This window comes from Lepidochelys kempii, chromosome 8 (assembly GCF_965140285.1).
Source record: "Lepidochelys kempii isolate rLepKem1 chromosome 8, rLepKem1.hap1, whole genome shotgun sequence".
NCBI classification, from domain to species: Eukaryota; Metazoa; Chordata; order Testudines; family Cheloniidae; genus Lepidochelys; species Lepidochelys kempii.
In genome coordinates this window covers 8,582,384-8,598,805 of record NC_136387.1, presented here as the reverse complement: position 1 = coordinate 8,598,805, position 16,422 = coordinate 8,582,384, and the positions used below count along the sequence as shown (strand labels likewise).

Genomic DNA, 16,422 nt, shown 5'->3' with positions numbered 1-16,422 from the left:
CCCTGCCAGTTTGCTGTTCTGCAACTACTTGTGCCCCCTACCTAATCTTCTTAACTGCCCTGTCAACATGTAATCCCCATGTACCCCCCTAAACTGCCCCCAAACAGATCCCCCTCAATCCACACTACCAGATCCCATTCCCCTCTCCTATCAACCCTCCCCCCAAACCTGATCCAATCCCCCTGGCAGGCACACACCTCCAAACCCCACCTCGAACATCTCGACCCCCCTCCCCAACCTTATCCCTTATCTCTTCACACCCAATTCTCTGCAACCCCCCACATTCAGCCCCCCCCCCACCGACCCGCACCTCCTTTCAGCCCCCCGCCTGACACCGCCAGATTCCCTCCCCAATGCACAGACCCCTGCCTCCAGATCCTCTCCCCCCATAATTCCCCCAGGGCTTGCAGCCCCCCACCCCGCCCAACCCCACCGGCCCGTATCTCTGATCCCCCCCCCCCAGCAGCCCTCCCCTTCGGACCCCACAGGCCCCTCATATCCCCCCACTTCCCTCCCTCGGAATCTGCTGCGGTCCGGCCCGTTTCGCTCTGGGGGAAGCTCCGAGCGCGGCGCAGGCCCTCAGCGGCCTCGCACCACTCGCGGCGGCGGCGGCGGCGGCTGGGCGGGAGGCGGGAGGCGGCGCTCCGGCAGGCCCAGCAACGCCGCGCGACTCGGCGCGAGGCTTCTTTCGCGCAGCCAATGGCGCGTGGTGTGCGGTGAGTGTGGGCGGCCTCAGCGGGCGGAGATGCTGGGGGAGAGGCGGCAGCGGCCTCCCCGCTGCCGCCATGATGCTTGTTTGCTTTCAATGCGTGTGAGGGGAAGGGGGGGGAGGAGGAGGAGGAGGAGGCGGGGGGGAAGCTGCTCTCCCGTCCGGCCCGCGGCAGGAAACAAAGAGCCAGGCAGGCAGCGGAGAGAGGGCGGCGGGGAGACGGGGATGCTGCAGCCACAGGTACGGGGAGGAGCGGGGGGAAGCGACTGCCGCCTCTGTGGGTACCCCGGGGCCTTCCCTCGAGGGGGCTCTTGTTCTGGGAGTCGGGCAGAGTATTACGCGGGGGGGGGGGATTATTACTCCGGAGAGGGTATTATTGCGCTTGTGGGGGAAGGGAGGGAGAGAGTACTGCTGCTTTGAGGGGGCAAGGGGCGGGTATTACCGCTCCGGGAGAATGGAGGTGGGGAGAAGCATTACCGCTCGCGGGGAGGGGGAGAGAGACGGGCGCCCCTAGGTTGGGGGTAAAAGGGATGGGAGTACCCAGGGTGGGTGCAGTATTGGCCCGGGAGGTGTGGGCAGAGAATGGCTCATTGGTTTGGAGGTGCGCTTGGGTTGGGGGCTATTGTTATGGAAGTTGTGGGGGGTAGTATTGCTCTGAGGGTGGAGTAATATTGCTCTGGGGCAGGGGAGGAGGGGGAGCTATTGGTTTGGGGGAGGGTGGATGGTAGTATTGCTCGGGGGCCTGGGAAGTAGTAGTGTTCTGAGTTGGGGGTGTTACTCCCTTAGAGGAAGTATTAACGCGTTGTGGGTGCTAGCTGGGAAAAATGGGGGAATGTTTTTGCTCTGAGGAGCAGGGGGCTCTATGAATACTCTAAGTGGTGGGGAGTTTTGGCTGGGAAGGGGTATTCCTCTCACAGGGCTGAGTGAGGAGAGGGGAGTCATTGGAGAGGGGAAGAAAGGGTGGGGAAGCATTATTGCTTGAAGCTGGGGGGAGGCTTTCAAGGAGGGGGGCTTGAGTGGGTTGTTGCTATGAGAAACTCTGGTAGGGGCTTATTTTTCAAGAGGAATTAGATGGAAGATTTATCCACAGAATAAGGGAGCTGAGAGGAAAGGGGCCTCCTTACCTCAGTAGCTTATTGTACCCCATATTTATTTGCATTTAGAAAGCAATTTTACTACTTTAGGGTGGATTTGCAGTGAGAGGAAAGAGGGGAGGCTTCTTTCAGAGGCGTTAGGTTTATTATTCTCTTTTCAAAGGCATATATGCATTGAGAAAGCAATTAAGAGGCAGTGACAATGGACTTGAAATTAGTATAATGGCATCTGGAAGTTTTCCTGTGTAATTGAGTTTAAAATAATTAAACATAAAGACAGAGGGAAATGACATCAGTCTGATAATTGTCCATCTACAGTCAGACCACAGTTTTCCATCAGTCTCCCCCCCCCCTGCATTGAGATACTTTAATTCATTTAAGCTGATGTATTCTTTTTGTAAGTCTTGTTTTATGAACAAACAAAACTGGCTTGTAAACAAAATCTGTTTTCTGTTGTGAGAGAAGCTTACACTTGCATTTGCTGCTGATGGTCTAAAACTGAGGCCTAGCTGGCAGGGAGGCCACAGCAACAACTGCTTAGATCTGTCTGAAATAGAAAGGAAAGAGTGTTAGACTGTGATTGACAACCCTGCTGTCCAATTCAATGAGTTGGGAGGGCAGGACTTGCGGTGACATGCAGGTAAGTGGCTGGGCCAGGGAGACTGTGGGACACTCACACATGTAGGGGGTAAACAGGGGAATTTGGATACATATCTCTCAGGATTACTCCAAAGACAAGTTTATGCAATATGCTTACATGAAGAGATGTGTGCATATCTTTAATAATGGAAATTATAATAATATCCAACTGATTAGGTACTAAGCTCTTGAGCAAGCAATTATTTCTGTAATTGGTGGTTTGGGGGGAAGGATTGCTATTACATTTGTCAGACTCTGGGACAAACATGCAGAGAGTAAGCAGCTGTGGACTAGATGCAAGACCTACTTTGTCTACTCTGCGTGTTCTTAAATGTGAAGAATTTTAAGTTGCTATGTGTCCAACTGGCCAGGTTAGCACAACTCTTACAGGGCAACTCCTCATATTTTGCCCCAAATTTAGATTTTAGAAACAAACTTTTACATAACCTGACCAATAATGTCTCTACAAATTAAAAAAAAATTGCTTGTGAAACTGGCTTCATTGTCCCATCCACACTTCATATGGGGGGGAAAAACAGAAAAATGGCTTAAGTTTTCTTTTGATCTAAAATATTAGTGATGTAGAGACAAAAATTGCTTGAATATGACTCTCTAGGATAACATTTGATTTATAACAATTATGGCTCTTCAATTGTCCTTTGTTTAGTTTCAGGGGGTTATTTTATTTATCTGGATTTCACTGTTATGGGTAACAGATACAAAATTAAAAGGATTAAGGAATACTTGTGATAATTGTCTGGTTTTAAGTGTGAAGGTTTGCAAGTGTTGACTGGTAATTTTATTGTATCTTGCATTTTTTTTCATCCTAGAGCAGGTCTCGTAATTGGGAATTTATCAACATTTCCACTGGGGTAATTTTACAGGATTATCTGCCCTGTGTTCTTCCTGCTGGTTCATCTGGACTCTGTGGAGTTTGCTGCTAGCAATGAAGCCTTCTGTGGGGGTTTATTCACGCTATTACTGAAATGGAGCCATTCGCATTTGGATTAACGCTTTATTCACTTTCCACTTGAATCGCTTGGATCAGTCCATTTATAAAAAGGAGACTACTATGCATCTTTTTTGTGTTTGCATATTGAAGTTGAACTCTGGGTGCATCCTTGATGTGTTCAGGCTGTTTACTTTGCTTGAATGTTAGAGGAAGAACTGAAATATAAAGATAGATGAGACTATAATACTGCATGGGCAGGTAACTACTTTTGGTATTTTATATTTTCAGATCTTTTCTTTTTAAAAAAAGAATGTAGTGTCCCCAAGTTTGAAGAAGTCTTGTTAAACTGGGTTCACAGTGGTAAATGTTGGAAATAAAAATATTGAGATCAGGATATTCTAGAAGTGAGCAAGAAGAGAACTATTAGTAAACCTGGTGTATTGTTTATAATGGAGAAAGCTGCTTTGAAAACTAGAAGAAATGCTTCCAAGGTTACAAGATTTACAAAAAATTATGCACCTCACCACAAAAAAGTTTAACATCCTTCTAAGGCTATGTCTACGCTGCACTTTCGTGGGTAAAACTTTTAGCACTCGTGTGTGGAAAAAAAACACATGCCTGACTGTCAAAAGTTTTACAGACCAGAAGTGCCGGTGTGGACAGTGCTTTGTTGGTGGGAGACACTCTCCTGCCAACAAAGCTACCGCCCCTGTTTGGGGTGGTTTTGTTGGCTGGAGAGCTCTCTCCCGCCGTGACTATGCTGCGTGCCTTACAGTGGCAAGACTTTAGCGACACTGCTGTAAGCTGCGCAGTAGACATAGCCTAATACAGTAAGCACTGCTATCACTTTATAAGACACTATCATGTATATAAAATCCCAGCTGCACAACCTTCTACTTCCAAACCCAAGAAGGTAAGGATTTTTGTTCATAGTGCAACATGCATTATTATCATAGTATTGTCATAATGCCTAGGATTCCCAGTCATGGAGCAGAACCCCATTGTTCTAGGTTCTGTAAAAACACAAGCCAAATATAGTCCCTGTCCCCAAAAGATTGCATACTGTTTGCTCTGTTTTTTCTGCCAGCAGAATATTGTAATTTACAAGAACTCTGTTAATCTTGTCATGTAATATTGGTGATACACATGAATCATGGGTAACTTGACATTCCTGGTCCAGACAGCCACACTAATTAAGTGTGGGTTCGCAAAAAGAAAAGGAGTACTTGTGGCACCTTAGAGACTAACCAATTTATTTGAGCATAAGCTTTCGTGAGCTACAGTATGCATCCGATGAAGTGAGCTGTAGCTCACGAAAGGTTATGCTCAAATAAATTGGTTAGTCTCTAAGGTGCCACAAGTACTCCTTTTCTTTTTGCGAATACAGACTAACACGGCTGTTACTCTGAGATAAGTGTGGGTTATGTGTGGATCACATATTTGTGAAGGAAGTCTCCTTTTTTTCTTTTGAGTCTAGGATTGTATACACAATACCCGTTACATAAGTCATTGCTATCCCCATAGATTTCCTTTGCTCCTTGCAATTTTTGTTGTTGTTGTTGACAAATGTTAATACTCAAAGGTAACAATTTGTCATGATGTAGAATCAGTTTGAGAAGAAAATACTTCAAGCCTTAAAACCTGATGAGAATAGCTTTGTAGTTCAGGCAGCAGACTGAGTCCCAAGATCTGGGTTTCATTCATAGTTCTGCCATAGACAGAGGTTATACCTTGCCTGGGTCACATAGTGTTTTTTTTATTTTTAACTTCAGAACAAATTACACACTCCACAAGGGAGCTCTTAGGTTAGATTCAATAATGCTTGTAAAGTCTTTTGACATGGAAGCTGCTATGTAATTTTGAAAGTTTAATAGTAAAGTACACAGAGTAGACTCAAATTGAACCTCTGCAGTGTTTAGTCTAGCCCTACCTGACATAGTGTTATGCATTCTTTCCCGTAATCCAATTTTGGTGCGTTACACTTGGAGGTGTGATCATTTTATAGATCTCATAAGTCATAGCATTTATTGTAAGGTCCCATGTTTTAATTAGGCTATAAAAGTTCACTTATTCTGAAAGTTGGCATGTATTTGTGTACACACACAGTTTCCATGTTAAGTGAATTTCTGCAATTGAGTTAAAGCCTTGAAAATGTATGTAACAAATGCATAGATGGAGGTCGCTTATCAAAAGCTGTTAAGATGCTTTAAGCTTTCAGTTTTTAAGGGATTAATAATTATAACTCCAAAATAGCTTTGATTTTTTAAATTTTTTGCCAACTGCCAGAGAGAGGTCTGCAAGATAGCTTTTTTTTTTTTTTTTAATAAATTACTCAAAGCCCTTTTGTAAAACTGCTGCATAAATGGCTGTCCAAGAGCATGGGATTTGGTGGAGCTGTCAAGAAGGGACCAGGCAGTGGCCAAGAAAGATTTAAAAAATATAATAATAATTGTAAACAGCGGTGAAGAGGCATTGGAGAAGAAATGCTTGCCCTGTTGGAACAGAGCCCATGCTGTAAGAGAGATTAGGAGCTCTGCAGAATAGGTTCCTTCTCTGTCTGTGGAGCTCCTAAGGTTTGTGGGAGAGAGGTTTCCCAACAGGCACCTTAGGAGCTCCACTTGAGAGGAGCTAGGCCAGCATGGCACTTCTGTACATCTTTGTTTTAGCAGCTAGCGAAGTTCCTGACTTGCAGAGTTTCCAAGCTCGGTAAGAGAGAGTTCTGCAGGACAACCGGAACCTTCCTACTTCAAGCTTGCTCCAGTGGGTTTTAACTTCTAACAGCCCTCTTACTGCAGCATCTCAAACTACCTCCCTCCCTCAACTCCTTCCTCTGCTGTCATTAGGGGAAAGAGGGGATTTGACAGCAGACTGCAGCTGGAGGAGTTTATAGAATGTGCTAAGTTAGTCTGAAGTAGGGTTTATGGCATCAGGTTGCTGATGTGGAAGGGGGTTATTTAATGTGCTGCACCATACCTCAATACCAGGACCTTGTTGCATATTATAATTTAGGTTTAATCTGTAGTATATTAAAAGATCTTTTAGTCTTACTGCTTTGGATGCTTTGGGAAAAACGAATGACTTGAGGCGCTAATCCTGCAAGTTGATCTGACTTCCGTGGAACTCTACAAGTGAAAGGATCTGCATAAGCAGATCAGCTTGCAGAATCATGGCTAATACACTACATTTTAAGAATTGACTGGTATTCATGAACAGACTTTATTCCATATGTTTGAGACATCTACAAAGATTGGAAGGCCTGAAGCTAAACCAAAACAAAACTAGGACTGACTGTATATAACATTATCTGCATTGTCTGACAGGGTAAGTGGGTAACCACAGTAGCAGCTCCATAGCTAAGATTAAGACATTGTTCTTGCCCAGCTTTGACCATTAATGGCTATTTAACTGTCGCTAAAAAACTTTTGTTGAAAGTCTTGCAAATGTAGTATTATGCTAGGGAAGGCTATTTTAGGAAAGTTTGAGATTACATTTCGCCCACTCAAACAGGTTGGCTTAAAGACAAATTGTGGCACACGCTTATTCTTATAGAAAACTTGCTCACAGACCTAATTTTTTTTTTTGTGAGTTCATGAAGCCTGCAGTAGTTAAATTTTTTTTTATTCGGTAATTCTGTATGAGAAAAATGTAATCTGTTGGTTACTGTGCAGGAGGGAGAGGTGGCTTGACCTAAGAGAAGGTTCATGTAGACTCAAATTAAGATAGTGCTGCCCGGATTTCTAGTGCTGTAGTTTGGAACATAACAAAATCCATAAATAAGACATCCATAGAGATGTTTAACTGGGTGTGAAACTCAATGCTTAAGGTAAGGAAAGGTAAGTAAAAATAATCACAATATACCATGGTGCTAGCTTCATGGTCTTAGCCTGTTGTGCTGTCAGCTTCAAGCAGTAATACTATGGTTAGAATGTTACCTATTTCATTACCACTAATGCACTTTAATAACATTTAAAGATGACGAACATGGAACATCTAGCATGGCTTATAATGGAAAGTTATGACCAGCCTCAGCAAGGGAAACATGACCCTTTTCACACCAGAGAGGGGGCAGATAAGAGCTAGGCTTGGTTCATGCTGAAAACTTGTATCAGCATATCTGTGTCAGTCAGGGATGTGAAAAAAACCACACCCCTAACCGACATAGCTATGCCAACAAAACCCTCAGTGTAGATGCAGCTATGCCGAGAGAAGACTGCTTTTCTTGACATGTAGCTCGTGTTGTTGTGGGAAGTGGTATTCCTACACTGACAGGAAAAAGTCTTGCAGTCAGCTGTGTCAACATAGCTGTGCCGACATGGTCTCTGGATTGTAGACAGCCATAGAAGCTTGGTGCTCCTAAGTCATGTTTTAAGGTTTTGTGTGGCTTTTCCATGTATCTTAGTTGATAAACCCTGGCTGACTGAAAGGGAAGTCTCACTGTTAACTGGGGAAGGTGGCACAGCATTTGCTCCCTATTTCAAGAAATCATGTTTTCATTGAATTTTGCAATTTGCAACTCAGATGCTATGATACTTTACCTTATAAATGTGTAATCATTTTCTATATTCTTGAGATGTTTGGATAACATTACATATTTAGTTTAAGATATATTGCAAATGCACCAGCTTTTCAGTAATTTTTATAAGGATAATTGGTAAAGTATTTTTTGTACATAAGCTAAATATATATTTACATAAGGTTTTAATGTCGCCCAAGAAGCTGTTCTGGTTCAGTGGCTGTATTATAGGCCTGTATGTAATATTAAACTGAGTATAAGCCACTGATTTAAGAACTGAAATTACAGCAAAGTAGACTTAAGCGTCTTGGTAGGGCCAGCCCAGCAGTCTAGTTGCATTGCACTGTATACTCTTTTGTTGGAATATCCTGAACACGAGAGAGAGCTTGGTCCCACAATTCTTGAAAGTATGGGAAGTGGAGTGGCCCCTCTGTCTCCAGGTAGTTGAGCAGTGGTGTCTAGTTCAGGAAAGAGCATGTTCACCCCAAGTACGGTCATTACAACACAAGGGTTTGAGGGAGGGTTGTGAAAGTTGGGGTATTCCAGGGATTCTCTACCTCGCCTTGCCTTAACCATAGAGAATCAAAAATAATGTAAAGAAGCCTTTTAAACTTCTAGTTTTTGGCTTATATTCTAGAATATTTGTGTGCATTTTGTGGCAGAATAAAAGGATTAGTCTAATGTTGATTTTTTTTTTATCTGTTTTGCAGCTCTCCTAGTGTTCAGCCATAAGTGGTTTCCAATCTGGACTTGACTGGGAGCATTGCAAAGCTGATGACAGGGGGTGCAAAGTCCAGAACAGTGTGAAATTTCCTTACTTTTTTCTGGCAAGTTTTTACCAGTAAATATTTTGTGTACCGGAAGCCTTACTGTAAGCTAACTCTCTAAAGGATTAGATGTGAAAGGGTACAATTTCTTCATTCAGGTGATGCACTGGACAGATCGTTCATGTAGTTGATAGGTGCACATTGGCTACTGAAGAGTCAGTTTGTACATTTACAGAATTCATTGAATGCACAACCATCAAGAGGCATTCTTTTCCATGATCAGATCATACGCAAAACATATATAAAGTATTTGCAAGGTTCATGTTTTCAAGGAATGAGTTAGAAGCTTATTGATTTACTTTGAGGTCTGAACAATCTGTGACCACCCTGATTCATTGCATCAGTATATGGCTGTTTTTCTTAAATAGCAGTTGGTGGCTAGGTAGACAGGATATCAGCCTCTTGACTATTTCTATAATATGAAATGCCGTTGGTTTTAGTGTTAATATATTTAGTATTTGTCTGTGGCAGCTGACGAACATCTAGGCCAGGCGTGGCCAAACTGTGGCTCATGAGCTGTGTGCAGCTCTTTCACAGTAAAGTACAGCTCCCGGATCCCTCCATACCCACCATTCTCCACCTACCAGACTGGGGGCAGAGCTCAGGGCTTCTGCCCTGCGGCAGAATGGTGTGACTAGGGGTTCTGCCAGAGACAAATGCCGCCTGTAAGAGTGCGGGTGGAGGGGGCACAATTTAAAGGTTCGGCCCTCCCAACAGCTTGAGTCACACACCCCAAAGCACGCTCTCTCTCTTTCTCTCAGTGGCCCCTCCCTTCAGCTCACGGGTGTTAGCTCTGCCTGGAGAGGCAGAGGCAAACAGCTTGGAGCTGCAGGGAGGGGTCTCTGCTTTAGCTCCTTGGGGAGAGGCAGCAGCAAAAGCAGATGAAGCCCCAAGGCCAGGCAGGTGCTTCCCATGGGGCTGAAGGTCTGAGACCCTCCTCCCTTCAGGGCTGAAGCCCCAAGCCCCGGGCCCCAGCAGGTGCCTCCTGCAGAGCTGAAGCCCCAAGCTCCGGCAGCTATGCCCCAGCTCTTGAACTTCTGAAGACTGTCATATGCGGCTCAGAGAGTCAGTAAGTTTGGCCACCCCGATATAGGCCTTTATGTAGGTACCTATTTATAACTATTTAGGGAACTGTATTTAGTAAGATGAGCTGCTTTATGGCCAAATTCTGAACTCCTTACTCAGGCAAATTGCCATTGAAGCTATTGGCAATTTAGCTGAGTAATAACTGAGTACCTAATTTTGCCACCCTTAATCCAAAGTTGTATCTTACTCCAAAGGTGATCCCAGTGTAATGCAATGTTAGCAGAGTCAGGCTGTGTGTGACAACCTCAGACTTTGTCCGTTAGCAGGAAGAATTTAGTTTTGTAGATGCATAAAGGCAGTGGTGAGCTGGAGTCCGTTCGCACCAGTTCGTGCGAAGCAGTTTTAGAACTGGTTGTTCACCCGCTTCCCTGCAGGGGGCGATGAGGCTTTAATAGGCTCCGGCAGGGAAGTGATGTAATTCCTCCTCCGGCCGCTGGGGGCGCTGCACTGCGGGAGCCATGTGGGCTGCCGCGCTGGGCATGAGCTGTGTTGCTGCTGCTGCTCCTGCTCCCCCGAGCAGGAGGCCCTGGGGCTCCCGCTGCTGCCTGGTGGGTACCTGGCTGCTCTGCTGGGCCTGGGCTGCATCCTGCTGCTCGGGCTGCTCCGAGCCGCTCTCCCTGCCCACAGCCAACCCCTGTCTCCAGCCACCCCCTCACTCCCTGCCCTGCCCGCGGCCAGCCCCTGTCTCCTGCCGCGCCCCCTGCCCTGCCCGCGGCCAGCCCCTGTCTCCTGCCGCGCCCCCTGCCCTGCCCGCGGCCAGCCCCTGTCTCCTGCCGCGCCCCCTGCCCTGCCCGCGGCCAGCCCCTGTCTCCTGCCGCGCCCCCTGCCCTGCCCGCGGCCAGCCCCTGTCTCCTGCCGCGCCCCCTGCCCTGCCCGCGGCCAGCCCCTGTCTCCTGCCCCTCTCTCCTGCCGCGCCCGCGGCCAGCCCCTGCCCCGCCCGCAGCCCTTGCACCGCATGCAGCCAGCCCCTGTCTCTAGCCAGCCCCTGCCCCTCCTGCAGCCAGCCGCCCCCGCACTCCCTGCCCGCAGCCAGCCCGTCTCCAGCCACCCCCGCACCTCCTGCCCACAGCCAGGCCCTGCCGGCACCCACTGACCTGCCCACAGCCAGGCCCTGTCTCCAGCCACCCCCGCACTCCCTGCCCTGTCCGCACCAGCCCCGCACCCACCACCCTGCCCGCAGCCAGCCCCTGTCTTCAGCCACCCCCGCACCCCCTGCACTGCCCACAGCCAGCCCCTGCTGCACGCACCTCCCTGCCCAAAGCTAGCCAGCCGCGCACCCCATGTCTCCAGCCAACCCCTGTCGCACCCCCCTGCAGCCCTGCCTGAAGCCAGCCAGCCCCACACCCCCTGTCTCCAGCCAGCCCCACACCCCCTTCCCTGCCTGCAGCCAGCCCCTACCTCCAGTCAACCCCTGCCCCGCCTCCAGCCAGCCCCACACCCCCATCTCCAGCCAGCCCCACACCCCCATCTCCAGCCAGCCCTGCACCCCTCTGCCCTACCTGCAGCCAGCCCCTACATCCAGTCAGCCCCTGCCCTGCCTCTAGCCAGCTCCGCACACCCTGCCCTGCCTGCAGTCAGTCCTGCACCCCCTGCCTCCAGCTAGCCCTGCCCCACACCCCTGTCTGCAGCTGGCCCCACGTCCACTAGTGCCTGTACACCTGCTTCAATGAGGGGGGGCAGGGAGCAGCTGGGACCCACACATGTGCACACCCTAGGGTGAGCAGACAGCAAGTGTGAAAAATCAGGACGGGGGTGGGGGGTAATAGGAGCCTATATAAGAAAAAGACCCCCAAATTGGGACTGTCCCTATAAAATCGGGACATCTGGTCACCCTAGCACACCCCAGGGAGTGGCGGGGACCCACACCTGTGAAACGGAGCTCATTTCTAGTTCAGGCCCATCTTTTTAAAAAAGAACTTTAGGCAGGGTTAACACACGCCCGTATTTTCCTGGACATGTCAGGCTTTTTGGTTCTTAAATCACTGTCCAGCGGGAATCCTGTCCTCCCGGGAAAATATGGATGTATGGTAACCCTATTGGTACAAAAAATACATACTGGGGCACATCCCTTAAATCAGAACTTTTTATAGAGAACCAGTTGTTAAGATTTTGGCAGCTCATCACTGCATAAAGGGTACATACAATAAGGGGTCTTGGCATTTAAATGCCAAATATACTGCATGTATACTAACTATGATTAACTTGATTGGATAGGGATAAAGAGTTATTCGGTAGTTAGCCCAAATATAAATAGAATTTGCTTTGAGATAGTCCATATGAAAATCAATAGGCTAAATGATTTCTACTCAGGCCATCTCACTTGACAGTCTAAAGAATAAGAACTGGTATTGCGGTCAGGTTGTGAAATTGTTATTATAATCATCCTTTTCACTCAGCTTTTTCAAATGATTTCCAGCTTTTCATTCTCATGTTTAGTCTCAAATATGCATTTTTTTCTTTTGTTTTTTGAAGTTTCAGAAAAATCTGTTCAGCTGTGTGGATTATTGTAAGAAGAAAATTTTGCACAGTTAAGACTATGAATTTTATGCAGGGACTTGAATCTTCCTATATTTTTCTACAATACCTACTGCAAGGTACTGATCATGACTGGGGGTTCCACAATAAAAATATTAAAATAATCAATACAACTTTAAAATTTCAGGTATTTTTCATATACAACAGCTTTAACTAGCAGCATCATTATATATACCATTGCTGAAAATTAAGACTCATATAGCTACTCTAATCATCCTTGGCTATATCTACACTGCAGTTAGACACCTGTGGCTGGCCCATGCCAGCTGACTCAGACTCGGACTAAGGGTCTGTTTAATCATGGTGTATACGTTCAAGCTCAGGCTGCAGCCCAATCATCAACACTGCAAGTAAACAGCCCTGCGAGTCTGAGTCAGCTGGCATGGGCCACCAGCGTGTTTTTAATTGCAGTGTAGACATAATCTTAAAGCCCTGTTAGTTATTACTCTGAATCCTCTTTACACCAGGTAGGCTGTCCCGGGCAGGCATGTGGTATGCCAGGAGAATACCTCCAGCATAGTAATGTTCTATTCCCAGCTGCAGAGCTGGCTTCTTCAGCTGTGTGCTACTTCTGCAACAGCCCCAGGTGAAGGGGACGTTCTGAGGTGGAGCAGAGAGAGGACTGATCAGGAAGGGAGGTGGTGTGGTTGAAGCAGAACTGCACCTCAGCTGTTCTGCACCCTGCGGAGCCCCATTGGGGCTATTTAAGCTGGGCACAACTTGGCTGCTGTCGTCTGAGCTGGGGGCAAAACTGGCTCACAGCCATTGAATAGGAAAAGTGAAAACTGGCCTGTCCTGGCACCAGTGAAACCATAGTGACTAAATTAGGAGTTTTTCAGAACTTCTAGGCTTCAGAGATTTTATCCTTTAGTTTGTAAAACTCTAAAATGTTTCTTGTTCCTTTTAAAGGAAAATGATGGCTTTTTGGGAAAAGGCAAGACCTTATTTTCCAATTGTAGAGTTTGCATTCTGGATTTTTGTATTGAAGGAAACTACTCAAATTTAAAATGGAAAATTGGTAGGGTGTTCCCTGCAGGCTTGATTTTATTAAGAATATGCTCTCTATTTGCCTTCCCACAGAAGGCCTTTAAAAATAAAGGTGACTCAAAAGCACCAGGGAGATATACAAACCTAATAGGGAACATAGCATTCTCAGGAGGAATGAGTTGTGGACTGGAGGCCATTTTTAATATGTATCTGATTGGATTCTGAGTGCATCAGACTTTATGAAACCTGCTGAATAAGGCTTAAGGGTGTGCTGAGTAAGCAGAACTCTACCCCCATTGAAAATAGCCTAGGCTTATGCTAAGAAAAGTTTTTTGGGGGCTTTCAGCATAGAGCTGGGCTCTGTGTCTTTCAGTTGGTGCTGAAGGTTCATTGCAGCTGACTTCAGTTAGATTTTAAGTACTTTACAGAATTTGTTACAAATCTTTTAAGAATCTTTAGGTTGCAAAGAAATTAGCTACATAACCTGTTTTTATGTAATTGTAAGGAAGTATGTAAATTTTAGAGTAGAAAAATCAAATCACTAGTTTTACATAACTAATCCTATTCTAAACTTGTTTGCAAGAAACAAGGATGATAGATTCTTTTAGGATTTTGCATTTGTATGTCATTGTTAACTCTTAATGCAGTGATGTATGTGAATATAAATGACTGACCTGGGGTATGTCTACACTACAAGTGCTACAGCAAGGAAAGGGTCTTCTCCATTGCTGTAGTGAATCCGCCCCTTCAGGAGAGAGTAGCTAGATCAACGGAAGAATTCTTTTGTCAACCTTGTGGTGTGTATCCCGAAACTTAACTACATCTCTCAATGGTGTGAATTTTTCATGTTCCCTAAGTGACACAGTTAGTTTGACCTAAGTTTTAGATTTAGACCAGGCCTTGGTCAGCAAGAAGAGGAGGTATAGCTTGTGGTTTTGTATTGCTAGGTAACAGAAAAATATGTTTAAAAATTATCAGAAGGGATACCCTTGGACCACTGACCAGGTTTGTGTCAGATATACTTGACAGAAGATTCTTGAATAGATTATACTGAGGTTTAAATTCCAAGTGGGAGCAAAGGAATCTTGCATTTTCTCGTACTTTGTGGTGGTTAAAAAATTCCTTATGGAAAAATCCTATGGAGGCATCACACTTGTGCTGCTTCCATATGCTGCTTCAGTAGGGTCTATAGGAGCAACAATAATCGGATGATGATTGCATCAGTTTCATTTACTCGTAGCAACAAGTGACATTTAGGTTAGACAGTAGGAAAAACTTCCTGACAGTAAGGGAGGTTGTGGAATCTGTCATTGAAGGCTTTTTAAGAACAGGTTAGACAAACACCTGTCAGGGATGGTGTAGAGTAATACTTAATCCTGTCTCAGCGTGGGGGATTGTAATAAATGACCTATTGAGTTTCCTTCCAGTCCTACATTTCTGTGATTCTGGCCAAATGAAGAATTGATGCTGAATTCTGGAAATTCCTGAAATCAGGCTCCTTTATCTTGAAGGAGAACTGCTGGAGTATAATATCTTTTGAAATAGGAGATATCTTTGGCTACCAGTTCAATTAATAAAAATAGCTCCCAGGAAGGTAGCCAAACCAAATAACCACACCTCATAACATCAAGGAACTCTCTTATTCCTGTTCTCAGAGAGAATGTGGATGAAACTCTTAACTGAGAATACTTATTTTCAAAGATTTGGGCATTTTTTTTGTTATCTGGCAGTCAAATTGCTGAAGCTTACCAGTTTTGTACTGTGAATATTAGAGACTTAGGCGTTACGAAAATTGTAATTTTCTAACAGTGCCACCACTTTCTCATGATCTAGGCAGGAAGTAATGAACCACAGTGCAATTACTACATAAGGAGGGAAGGGGACAGAAAACCAGAACAGTCTTCTAGCTTAGTGTAATTTTTAAAATTCTTGTTTGGGGAATGGGTAGAGTGAGCCTATTCATAAAACAGGAGTGAGAATTTAAGACAGTGCTGACAGAAGAAACTCAACCTGTTTGGGCCCCACAGACTACCTTTTTAGTAGAAAGCAAATGCAACACAGCATCCCTAAAGATGCGGTGATGTTTACATTATATCTTAAATATTGGTCCTCACCGCTCAAGTACTCTTCCCCAATACAATGTATAGAAGGCGTTCTCCAAAGTTGCAGCACATGATTTACCTTCCATTTAAAGAGGCTAATTTTCAGAGGTCCTAACAGGTAGTTTTTGACCCTCTTAAGTAAAGGCTAACAGTTTTAATTTGGCTATATAGTTTGTTGAAAACTGCTGTCATGTCTTTCAAATGATCTAAAAGCAATGTACTTTGAGTTCAGTTAAGATTTTGATTTTATTTAAATGTTAATATTTAACTAGAGTCTGGATGATGGGAATGGGAAAGGACCTTATTTCACATTTGCTACTGCTTTGTGGGTGGGGATAGATTTCTGCAAGATGTGTTTAACAAGGCAAAAATACTATTTGGGTATGTCTTCACTGTAAAGTTAACTCAGGAGATCAGTGCTCGGGTCTGAGTACCCTGCTTAATTTACTTTACGGGTGAGCAGCCATATTGCAAAGCCACACTGGAGTTACTGTGTCCTCATTGTTGCTACCTGTGTGTGTCACTCAGTCTTCTGGGGACATATTCCCCCATATCAGTAAGCTGAGCCACTCTGTGAATCTTTCCCAGTGAATTGTAGGATAACTGGTCTGTCCTCCTGGACACATGGGGGTGTAATTGTAGGAAGGCATTGGAAAAATACCAGCACCTGGATGATTTACTTTGCATCATCACTATAAACTGGGCAGGTTACCCACCAGAGTGAAAATCCCACTCAGGCTTTAGCCTGCGGGCCCAGATGAACCTGCCAGCCCAGGTTGAAAACACCATATGTGTGAAAGGGTTTCTTCTGTGCATGGTTGGGGGATTAAGGGCAACACCCAAGAGAATAAGTGAAAAGTTACTCTGCAGTGAAGACACATCCTCTTACTGTTGATGCAAGAAAAGCTTACTTTTGTAACAGAAACAGCTGGAACCTGTTTTTAAATGAAAGTTTGGATTACATGGGAAACAGTTGTT

The 16,422-nt window shown here is 45.4% G+C and overlaps 1 protein-coding gene across 7 annotated transcripts in view; it reads left to right on the top strand.

Annotated features, from left to right (window-relative positions):
• The first annotated feature begins 693 nt into the window (after positions 1-693).
• Positions 694-16,422, top strand: part of CNOT6 (CCR4-NOT transcription complex subunit 6) — a 51,757-nt gene continuing 36,028 nt past the window's right edge. The window contains exons 1-3 of one of the 7 annotated variants that reach the window (XM_073355408.1): positions 831-949; positions 3,278-3,652; positions 8,618-8,734. The gene's annotated coding sequence lies outside the window, so the exon portion shown is untranslated. Of the gene's footprint in view, positions 717-830; positions 950-1,719; positions 2,444-3,272; positions 3,653-8,617; positions 8,735-16,422 lie in introns of those variants that run through there. The other 6 variants (XM_073355406.1, XM_073355409.2, XM_073355411.1 and 3 more) reach the window with 6 other exon arrangements.